The following is a 12,499-nucleotide window of genomic DNA, read 5'->3' on the forward strand; positions in this document are numbered from 1 at the left end:
TAAAAGTGATGAAGCTATATTTCTTAGTTATTCAAATAAAAGTAAAGCTTTTAGAGTCTTTAACAAAAGAACCTTGTCTATTGAGGAGTCAATTCATGTTAGATTTGATGAATCCTTATCAAATGAGAACAAAGAAGAAACTGTAAATCTTCCTCTTAATGATCTCTCATTGAAAGAAAAGGAGGAAAATCAAACCAACAATGATACCATGACTAATAATCAAAGTGGAGAGACAAAGAATCTTCTAAAAGGTTAGAGATATAGCAAGTCACATCCCATTAATCAAGTCATTGGAGAAGTTGGTGATAGAGTTAAAACTAGAGATTCACTTAGAGAAGTATGCCATTTCAGTGCAATTCTTTGTAATATTGAACCCTTTGACATTAAAGAAGCCTTAACTGATGAATATTAGCTCATAGCAATGCAAGAAGAGTTAAATCAGTTTGAGAGAAGTCAAGTTTGAGACTTAGTACCAAGACTAAGTGATCATCCTATTATTGGGATAAAATGGGTCTTTAAAAACAAACTTGATAAAACTGGTATTGTGGTAAGGAATAAGGCCAGGCTAGAAGCTAAAGGTTATAATCAAGAAGAAGGTATTGATTATGATAAAACCTTTGCTTCTGTTGCTAGACTTGAGGCTATTAAACTTTTACTTGTTTTTACTTGCATTAAAGATTTTAAATTTTATCAAATGGATGTTAAAAGTGTATTTTTGAATGGACTTATCAATGAAGAAGTTATATAGAGCAACCTCTAGGATTTAAGGATCCATTAATGCTAAATCATGCCTACAAATTGAAGAAAGCATTGTATGGATTGAAGCAAGCACCAAGAGCTTGGTATGACAAGTTAAGTACTTTTCTATTAAATAATAACTTCAAAAGAGGAACAGTAGATAAAACATTATTTTATTAAACTGAAGGTAATGACATCCTTTTAGTTCAAATTTATGTTGATGATATTATTTTTGGAGAATGAGGTTCTTTGTGAGAAATTTGCTAAGATTATGCAAGGTGAATTTCTTGAATTGAAAATTAAGCAAATAAGGGATAGGATCTTCATAAGCTAAATCAAGTACACTCATAAATTGCTAAAGAAGTTTTGATTCAAAAATTTAAATCCAAGCAACATACTTATGAGTGCATCAATCAAAATGGATAAGGATGAAAAAGGAAAGAAGGAGGATCAATCAAAATTTAGGCAAATGATTAGATCACTACTCTACTTGATTGCCAACAAACTTGATATCATGTTTAGTGTCTTTATGTATACAAGATTTCAAGCTAATCTAAGAGAATCACATTTAAAGGCTATGAAAAGAATCTTTAAGTATTTGAATGGAACTACATAGCTAGGACTTTGGTTTCTAAAAGAAGGAATGTTTGAATTGATTACTTATTGAGATGTTAATTATAGAGGATACTAGATAGAAAGAGCATTAGTGGAACTTGTCAGTTTTCTTGTAGCTCATTAATATCATGGTTCAGTAAGAAACAAAATAGTGTGTCCTTATCATTATGTGAAGCTATATACTTAGCAGCTGGAAGCTATTGTGCACAAATTTTATGGTTAAAATAGCAATTAAAAGATTTAGGAGTTTATCTTAATTAAATTCCAATCAGATGAGATAACACCAGTACTATCAACTTAGCCAAGAATCTTGTCCAACACTCAAAAACCAAGCACATTGACATTAGACACCATTGCATAAGAGATCATATGTAAAAGAAGGATATCATACTGGAATTTGTGCCTACTATTGAGCAACTAGCAGATATTTTCACCAAATCTCTAGCTGAAGAGGAATTTACATTCATTAAAAGGGAGTTGGGAATGATAAATCTCAATGAATTGTAATATTTTTAAATTTAATTAAATTATATTTTGAATCTTTTACTAACTTAAACTTCAGAGTTGTCTTAAGTTGTTTTTATAGGAATAAATCTATGAATTTTGACTTCATTGGAATGAATCAAGGAAAATCTTAAAGAAAGAAGTCAGAAGATCAGGTATAATGTGTTTAAGAGAATGGTTATTACTATTAGAAAATGTTTCCTGTAAGTTTAATTGCCATATCTTGCGTGAATTTGCTCGATTTTGTGTTTCTCTTTATATGATTGCATATTCACACGTGAAACATGTCTGCTCACTCAGGTGAAATATCACTTAGGATATCTTCACTTTTAAATTGTGCTAAATCTTGCGTTAAGATATTAGTTCTGCTTGTGTGAAATAGCACTTAGTGAATCATTCTTCCTAAGTTATGTTAAATCATGCGTAATGAAGGAAGGCTTACCTGCATGAAATATCTTTCCGAGAGCATGGTATTCTGTAGTAATCATTTCATGCATGAAAACAACTTGTGACCACACGTGACTTTACCAATATTAAATGTGCATTATTTGAACATTATACTTGCTGTCAAATCTCACGTGAAATTGGTTTGTCATAGGCAAGAAATAGCATTGGTCAGCTGTAATAACCCTAGAATTATAAGTAAATAATAATAATAATAATGAAAATTAAATAAAAATAAAAATAAAAATAAGGATAAATTAAATATAATAATTTGTTCTAAGTGTATTTTATTAATGGTTGGGAGCAATTATAATAAGGAGGAATATTAGTGTAGTAGAAGTGCACCGATGGTTTATCCCTTAGGTCCCATTCGATTCTAACTAAAGCAAAAATGGAAGTTTATTTTTAATATAGTCTTGTGAAATTACTAGATTACCCTTTCCTCCCTCAAATTTTTCTTTTCTTTTCTCTCTCTCCCTCACTAACTTAACACTTTGCTTTATTAGAAGAACTTAGATCCTCTCCTCTCTCTTATCATCCTCCTTCTCTGTCTCTGCTTCTCTTCCATCATAGCGACATAGTACGAGTTAAAGCATGCTCAACAGAGTTGCTACATTTCTCCCCTATTCTTCCTCGCTCGTGCGACAACTTCTCCTCCTTCACAAGTGCAGAGTTGTTGCTGTGTCTATGGGTGTGAGTGTGTCTAGTCTTGGACTCCCTTTCATCTGTCTATGTGTCATCGAAGAGAGTACATGGAGTGTATGTGTGTGAGAGAGGGAGGCAGAGATAGAGAGAGAGAGAGATCAGACTATCCTCCACTGTTCGTCGCTGCTATCGTCATCATTCTAGCTGTATGATTGTAGGTCTTCCAATCTTCTTCTCCCTTTCCCTTTGTTATCATCCGTCCGCCACTGGTTACTGTGACAGTGCCATTGATTCTTCCTCTTCTCTAAACGTGTAGCAGTGTTAAGTTTCCCTTGTTTCGCGTTGCATCACCTCTTCCTTCCTTCTTCATGCTGTCTCCAACATTAATGCTCTAAGGTGAGAAATTTCTTTTCTTCCCTGCATCGACTTCTTGTATGTGTGGATTGTGATTTCTTGTATGCATCGATTTTGTGATTTCTTGTATCTCATAAACAGGGTCTGATTTTCTTCAATATATATATATATATATATATATATGTAATAATAGTTATGTTGAAGGGGTGATACTAAGAGGCTAGGTTAATTTATAGACTAATATTGAAGAATTTATGAGAAATGGTAAGAAAATTTGATTGGAAAGTATGATGAGTTGATGTTGTAGAATGGTTGGATATTTGTTGGAATGAAATTTAAAGAGAAGAGCTTAGTATTAAAATTTAAATATTATAATGCTTGTGAAAGTTTGATAAAATAGTGTTTGGAAAGTTTGCTTAATTTTGTATTTTTAAAATTCTGTTAATTATGATAAGAAGCGTGACTGACTTGAGGGTGTTATTTAATGGTACTTAACTTGAAAATTGTAAAGGAAATTGATTATGAAATTATTATGCCACAAATTGAATGTTAGGAATTTTATTGTTGATGATTTATAAACCATGATGTTGTTTTATGACTTGTCAAGGGATGTACCTAAGGTGTTCGATAAAAAAAATGGATGATATATTTTTGGATTTGTGAAATGTATAAAGAAAATAACGAAGATATCACTTGGGTGTTAGGGAATTAAGAAGCAAATAATATTATAAAAGAAACAGGTTAGGAGTACTTTATGTACTTAGGGATATCTCAAGTAAGTGAATAGCACCCCAGTTAATTTATCAATAAAAATTTTTGATTAAAATTACTACATTTTTATGTATATTATTTTTATAACAACTATGATATATATTAGTTACTTTGTTAATTAAATTATTTTTATCTTGGAAATTGTCAAGAGATGTTGAAGAACATTTGAATTATGACATGTATGTGTTTTTCCTTATGAAGGATACTTTTAAGATTTGTGAAATTATTTTTATAAGCTTTGATAATTTTGGTTTTCTAATAAATGCAAGTATGGACATCGGTTATGGAATTTTATTCTGGCAAGCTTTTATTGCTCAAAATTTTTCATGCAAGTTGGATTTGAGAATGGAAATTGTATTTTTATAGTAATGATTTTCTCACATGTTTGAAAATAATTTTGAAGGAGGACTTTATATAGAACACTGGTTGCTAACGACAGTCCTGGTAGCCCTTGGCGAGCCATGATCAATGACTAGCTAGTTTGATTTTTGTGAGCTCTATTCTCACATTTGTTATTCATGGGTCTCGTACTCGCGTTTGTTTTCGTGACTTTGAGTTGCGTTTAGTTAGTATTATCCTCGCGGACTGTGTGTCCATGTTTGTTTCATGGCTCTGGTCACGTTTGGTTAGCATTATCCTTGTGGACTGTGTGTCCACGTTTGTCTTCATGGCATAAGCCGCGTTTGGTTGTTTACCCTCGTGGACTATGTGTCCACGTTTGTTTCCTATTCTGTTAAGTCCTCAAAATTTTTAAATTTTTAAGTTAACTGTGTATTTGAAATTTCAATGGTTTTTAGTAAGTGTATCACTTTGATTTACATATGAATAATTTATTTTCTTTAAGCATGATGGAATAAAGAAATTTTTAGTTCACTCTCATTTTATGGTTATGATTAATATTTATAGATTTATTAAGTGCATCATATTGAATTATCACCTTTTCAATTATTTTACACAATTATTTAAGTTTATTATTTTACACTTTTAAATTCTATTTTTGGGGATGCTATTCAATGAAATTTTGTTGACCTCAGATTCATTAACTAACATTGAATCTCCTGCAGATCATTGAAGGGTTTATTAATGATTAAGAAGTGATGAACCTGTGGATTAAACTACCTTTTGATGTAAAAACTTGAATTATAAAATTGTATTTTGTGAACTAAATTTTAGGTGCTCCACATATGCCATAACTAGGTCTTTATTTCGATGCATGTTCCATCTGCTGGTTAGAAGGAGTTGAGCTCCTGAATGATATCATATTTCGTTTGAGGTAATATATTGTAGAACTTTTGAGAGATCCTATTCACAGGGGAGGTTCTGCCAAAATTTCTAATATATATATATATATATATTAAATCCTTTATTATAATGATTATTAACAAGAATATTAAAATTTAAAAATAAATCAAAATTTATTTTAGAAATGGAATGTATTTTTGATTTGAGACTTATGAGAATATATGTTGTGATTTACAACCGTGCTGGTCACCCTCTATTTTTGAGGTGTGACATCAACTAAAAGTGCTAAATCACGTGTGAAACTAGTTTCATCTCACTTGTGATCCTGTATTATTTATATATATCTTCCTCATCTCCCTTTCATTTTCACGCATGAATTAACATTCATTTTTCTAACCATTACTCAATTTTTCTTTCTTAACCGCCTCGATGATTCTTCTCTAGCTATTTTGGTACTCCAATTGTTTTACCTATCTCTTCTAATTTGCTTCTCACCCCTCACTTCACTCTGATTTCATCTCTTCCTTCAACCTAAATTCATCTCTTCTCTAAAATTATCTACGATGGCAAGAATAAAGGAGACTAGAAAGAAAACCAGTGAGGAGGTTACAAAGAAGAGAAAATTCACAAAAGCTCTAATTGGAGAAGGTAGTAAATCACTTTCTCAATCATCCAAGAGGCTCAGAACTTCAAGAAAATCTAAGGAGCTTGCTTTTATATTAGAGCCTATTACAACTGATCAAAAGAAGAAGCTTTGATTAGAATTGGCCGAGATTTGTCTTATAGTAGTAGCAATATGCCTCTAAGTGAAGTTTTAGAGGCAAGTATTATAAAAGGAAAGCTTCTAAGATCTAAGCATTAGTCTAGACTCAATCAATACTTCTATCAAAAATTTGATATAGATAAATATTTGAGTAGCTATAAAGGCTTGTTAGAGCTTGATATCTCTTACTTAGTTGAAATGGTGAAAGCCTTCCATGCTAGCTTTTAATGGGATAAACACAAGAAGCCCTACAAGGCCAATGTCTAAGGGCATCCAATGTACTTCACTCTATAGAACTTAAGAAATATACTTGGTCTTGAAGTAAGGGTTCTGGAGCTTTAAGAGTTTGATCATGCTAATTAAAGGAATTCTCCTAGACAACACACGAATGAAGAGAAATACAAAGTAATCATAATGACAGAAGATGTGCTTGAGGAAGCTTTGAAGCTTGAACTTATCTTTAGACCAACTTCATTCCCATTTAAGCATTAGATGCTAGCATATGTTGTGGTAAGATTCTTTCTTAATAAGAGGACTACCTTCTATTGAATCCTGATTTTGATGATTACAAAATAAAGAGAAGTTTTATGTGTTTAAGGATTTCTTAACTTAAATCTAAGTTAATTAGCTCAATGTTAATTGAATTTGACTAAATGAGAGCTTATACGTAATAGAAGGTATGCTCTTGTTAGTTAAGTATTTGACTTAACTACAATCTTTAGCTTGAAGTTGTTTTGTTCTAAAGTGTTTTTAAGTGTTTCTAGCACCAGTGTTAGAAGCCTTAACACCAGTGCTACCTCAGTTATCTTCACTTTTCTATTAATTCATGTTTCATCTAACACCGGTATTATCCCTTTAAACCTACACAATTGATTCTCTCTTATTTGAATCTTTTTCCTTGCATTGGTACTATCTATTTAACATCGATCTTATTCTTTGCTTATCCTTGGTTGAATTAAGACAACACCTGTGTTACTTGGTTAACACCTATACTAAGTTTTGTTCTAGTTTGTGTAACATTTGTGCTAACATTTCAACATCAATATTGTCCTTTTTCTTATCCTATGAAGAAGTTTGACTGATTATGTTACTTTAATGTTATTTCCTTCTAACATCGATGCTGAGTAATCTTTTCAAAAATATCCTTATTATCTCAAAAACTATAAAAAAATCTTTGTCTTTTATGTATTGGACTACATCGGTACTATCAGAATAACACTTGTGCTATGACCTTCTTTCAGAGTCTGGTCATTACTGTAACACCAGTGTTGGGACACAATAATACCAGTACTACTATAAATCTTTTTACTCTATTTTTGTTATCTATTCTGAAGGTCACCTGAACTCATTTGTTAATCCTTCTTTTCATCTAAAATCAATTGCGTTCACTCTTCATCTTTACCAGATGATATTTAAACACAATTATTTCCTTTAAGTTATTCAATTTGCTCATCTTTAATTTTATCACCAAGCTTGCTTTCTGTTATACCAAAATGTATAAGCTTCAATCACTTTTGTTAGAAGCATTTAATGTTTTTAGCTATTATTATACAAAAGAGGAAGTCTCTACCATAAAGCATTGTTCCATTACCTAATCCACTGGAGAACCTTAGAGATGCTCGTATAGTCGAGGAAACACAAAGTAATAAGGAAATAGATCCTAAGCAACCTCTAATGAAAAAAATTTATGAGTCTAATGGGTCATTTATGATCCCTAACTATAAATAGACTCATTTATAAGACTTGAAGAAGGAGAGGGACAACATAAACCAACAAGAACATTATGCGTTTATTTAAGCATTAAATTTTACCTACCTTCTGTGTATCATTTATTGATAGAGGGCTTCATTAATTATATATCTACTCTTAAAGAGATTTTAAAAGTAGTAGTAGTTCATTCTTGAACTTACTCAGTTTTTTCTTGTTTTACATCTTCAAAATAGAAGAACTTAACCTTAAGGAGCTTAAGGGGATTTATCATTACCTTTATAAGGGGGAAAGTTTTAGACTTATTGAGAAGTCTGTTAACGCACTGAGGCAACCAAGAGCATGAATTAATCTTGGTAACATAGTTGAAAATCTCAAGAGGTTCTTGGGGACTAGATGTAGACTCAAATGGTCAGAGTTAAACTAAGATAAATCACTTCTGTCAAGCTCTACTCGTCTAACTCTCATGATTGGTGATTTCATTCCTTCATGTCATTTATTATTACTGTAATTCATTTAAATTTTCAATTAGCCAAATTCACCCCCTTTTGGGGCACTTACAATTGGTATTAAAATTTGATTGCTCATTCTTGACTTAACTATTTGAGTAAAAGATCCTACTAAGGCTAACTTTACAAATGACAACTTAGGAGAAGGTATGTTAACAACGAGACCTCCTACATTTAGGGGAGAAGATTATCCCTTTTGGAAAAGTAGAATAATGATGTATTTTAAAGCTCAGGACGTTGAGATGATGGACATCATTACCAAAGGTCCACATGTTCCTGTAGTCCCTAGAGATGATGGCTTCATGAGACAAAAAACAAAAGAAGAATGGGATGATGAGGACAAAAGAAGATTGAATCTTGATGCAAAGGAAAAAATTATAATTGCTTGTGCTATCAACATAATGGAATATTATCGTGTCACTCATTGTATTACTATGAAAGAAATATAGGATACCTTAAGACAAGCTCATGAAGGAACTGATGGTGTTAAGGAAAATAAGAAGAGTAGTCTCATTCATGAATATTAGACATTTAAGATGAAGGAAGGAGATGCAATTAAAGATATGCAAGTACATTTTATTCATATTATCAACCATCTGATAAATTTAAGCAAAACCTACACTTAAGTTGAACAAGTCAGAAAATACTCAAAATCTTCTAATGGAATGGCAACTTAAAATCACTGCCATTACTAAGGCACAAGGAGCATCAATCAGCTTGGTAGCTACACTCTTCGAAAGCCTTGAAGAATATGAATCTACCTTGTTTTAATATAAGGAAGATATGGGCAAAAAAGAAGAAAGGCATTACTTTGAAAGTCGATGAACATGAATTAAAAGTAGAGTCTGATAAAGATAAAGAATTTGGCATGATGGTCAGACGATTCAAAAGATTCTATTAAGGAAAGAAGAACTTTAGAAAAGGATCTTCAAGCAATAAGAGAGATTAAAAGGAGCAATTGATATGTTATGAGTACAAGAAACTAGGACATATCAAATAGGATTGTCTTCAGTAGCAAAACAAACAAGAAAAGGAGAAGAAAAAAGAAAAGAAGAAGAAGGCTTTTGCTGCATGGGGAGATAGCTCTTTAAATAATGAAGAAGAGGAGGAGGAAACAATAAACCTATGCCTAGTAGCACAAGAAATTGATTTGATTGAAACACTATCGGATGAGATAAATTTTAATCTTCTATAAGATGAATATAATGAATTATTCTATCTATTTAAAGAATAGTACAAAACAACTTTTGCATGCTAAAAAGAAAATTTTCATGTTAGAAAATAAGTTAAAAACTTCCTTTAAAAAGAAAAATGTTGCTCAAAATGATTCTGATTTGTGTACAAACTGCATATCATTACAATCTCAAAATAACATTCTGAAAAATAATTTAGCAAAATTTACATGAGGTGCTGAGATGCTAAACATTTTGATTTGTTCACAAAGGTGCATCTTTGATAGGTTGGGAATTAGATATAATCCTATCATTAATACTTCTTAGAACAAGCCTAAAAAGGTAGCTAGATACTATCATAGCTACTTTAAATCTTCTGTGTATTTTTCTAGTCCATTTATTACTTGCTCATATTGCAACAAGAGAGGGCATCACGTCAAATCTTGTCTATATAGGAAGAATGGCATTGGAAGCTCCTTGAAATGGGTTCTTAAAAATAGCAATATTTCTAGGAAACCAACTAATAAGAAATGACCCATCAAAAAATGGGTACCTGAAATGAAATAGTCTTTATTTGTAAGTATACCTCAGTGTCTCTAAGAAAAAAATGATATATAGACAATAGGCATTCCAGGCACATGGCTGGAGATTTAAATCAATTCATAGAACTACATGAGAGAGATGATGGCCATGTTACCTTTAGAGGTGATAAAAAATGTCACATTGCTAGGATTGGAAAAGTAGGAAGAGGAAATGAAGTAAGCATTGAAGATGCACTATATGTCAAAGGTCTCTTCTATAATCTAATAAGCGTAAGTCAAAACTATGATAAAGAAAACAAAATCATCTTTAACTTAAAGGAATGCATTGTCTAACAAAAAGCTGATGAAAAGATACTTCTTTATATTGACAGAGAAGGTAATTGTTATACTGTTGATTTAGATTGTGAACCTCTTTCTCAAACCTATTTTCTGAGTAAATTTGAAGAAAGCAATTTGTGACATATACAAAAGATAGATTGAAAAACTTTTGCAAAATGATTTAGTTTTTGGTTTAGCACTCTTAATCTTTGATAAAGAAAAAGTATACCAAGCTTGTTAATTTGAAAAATAAACTAAAACAACTTTTAAGCTAAAATATTTTATTTCATCTAAAAAACCTCTTCAACTCTTGCATATGGATTTGGTGGGTCCTGTGAGAATAAAATTTTTTAGTGAAAATATTTATCCTTTATTTATTGTTGATGATTACTTTGAATTTACCTGGACTTACTTTCTTAAGTCTAAAGATAAAACTTTTTATGCCTTTAGTATATTTATCAAGAAGGTCCAAAATGACAAAGGTATTTCTATAGTGTCAATTAGGTCTAAGCATGGAGGAGAATTTGAAAATGGTGACTTCATGAACTTCTAGATGAAAATAGAATCAGTCATAATTTTTTTACACCAAGAACTCCTAAACAAAATAGAGTGGTAAGAAGGAAGAACAGGATACTCACATAAATGCCAGAGCTATGCTTAGTGACAATGGCGTGTCACAAATATTTTAGGTTGATGCCATAAACATTGCTTGTTACATCATCAACGGAGCTTACATAAGGCTTAAACTCAACAAGACATCATATGAACTTTACAAGGGAAGAAAGCCAAACGTATCTCATTTCCATATGTTTGGTAGCAAGGTGTTCATCCAAGATAACAACAAAGAGAATCTAGGAAAATTTGATCCTAAATCAGACATGGAAATTTTTCTTGGATACTCAAATAGGAGTAAAGCTTATCATGTATTCAACCTTAGACCTAAGATCATGGAAGAATCAATACATATAGTGTTTGATGAATTTCCTCTAGAAAAGAAGAAGATATCTAATGTCAATGATATCATTGAAGAGTTGTGTGATCTTCAACTAAAGAACAACAATTCAATGGAGGGTCTAGGAGAAAAATCTGAGACTCCACCTGAAGATAATGAAATTAAAGAAATTCATCAACTAGTCACTTGGAGAAGTAATAAAAATCATCCTCTAGATCAAGTCATTGGAAATGTTAATGAACTGTCTAGACAAGGAGTAAATTCTAAAACATTTCTAGTCATTCAGCCTTCATTTCAGAAATAGAGCCAAAAATAGTTGAAGAAGCCTTGTCTAACTCATACTGGATAGATGCAATGCAAGAAGAGCTTAATTAGTTTGAAAGAAACCAAGTATAGGACTTGGTACTAAGACCCAAAAATCATCCAATAATTAGAATTAAGTGGGTCTTTAAGAAAAAACTTAATAAAGGAGGCATCATTATCCAGAACAAAGCATGACTCATGGCAAAGGGATATAATCAAGAAGAAGGTATAGACTATGAATAAACTTTTACTCCAGTTTTTAGATTGGAAGCAATTTGTCTACTTCTAGCCTATGCATCTGTAAAAGATATCAAGCTATACTAGATAGATGTAAAAAGTGCATTTCTCAACAACTATATCCTTGAAGAAGTATATGTTGAACAATCACCTAGTTTTAAAGATCCTCAAAAGTCTAATGCTGTTTTCAAATTAAAGAAGGCTCTTTATAGACTCAAGCAAGCACCCAGAGCTTAGTATGACCGATTGAGTTCTTTTCTTTTAGAAAAAGGATTCAATCGAGGTAAAGTTGATACTACTCTTTTTATAAAAAGAAAAAAGGATCAATTGTTAATTGTTGAAATTTATGTAAATGATATTATATTTAGTGCAACTGATGAATCTCTGTGTAAAGAATTTTAAGTTAATGTAGGGACAATTTGAAATGTCTATGAGGGGGGAACTGGCATTCTTTTTAGGACTATAAATTAAGCAAAGGAAGGTTGATATATTTGTTTGTCAAACTAAATATCTTAGAAAGAAGTTCAAAAAATTTGGGATGGATCAAGCTAATGGAATTGATATTCCAATGAGCTCAACCATCAAAATGGATAAAGATGCCATTGGAATAGAATATAATTACAAATCATATAGAGGGATGATTAGATTTCTTTTATATCTCACAGTAAGTCATCCAGATATAT

Source organism: Prosopis cineraria, unplaced genomic scaffold, assembly GCF_029017545.1.
Source record: "Prosopis cineraria cultivar Desert tree isolate PC_DT_omini unplaced genomic scaffold, ASM2901754v1 PC6, whole genome shotgun sequence".
Taxonomy (NCBI): domain Eukaryota; kingdom Viridiplantae; phylum Streptophyta; class Magnoliopsida; order Fabales; family Fabaceae; genus Prosopis; species Prosopis cineraria.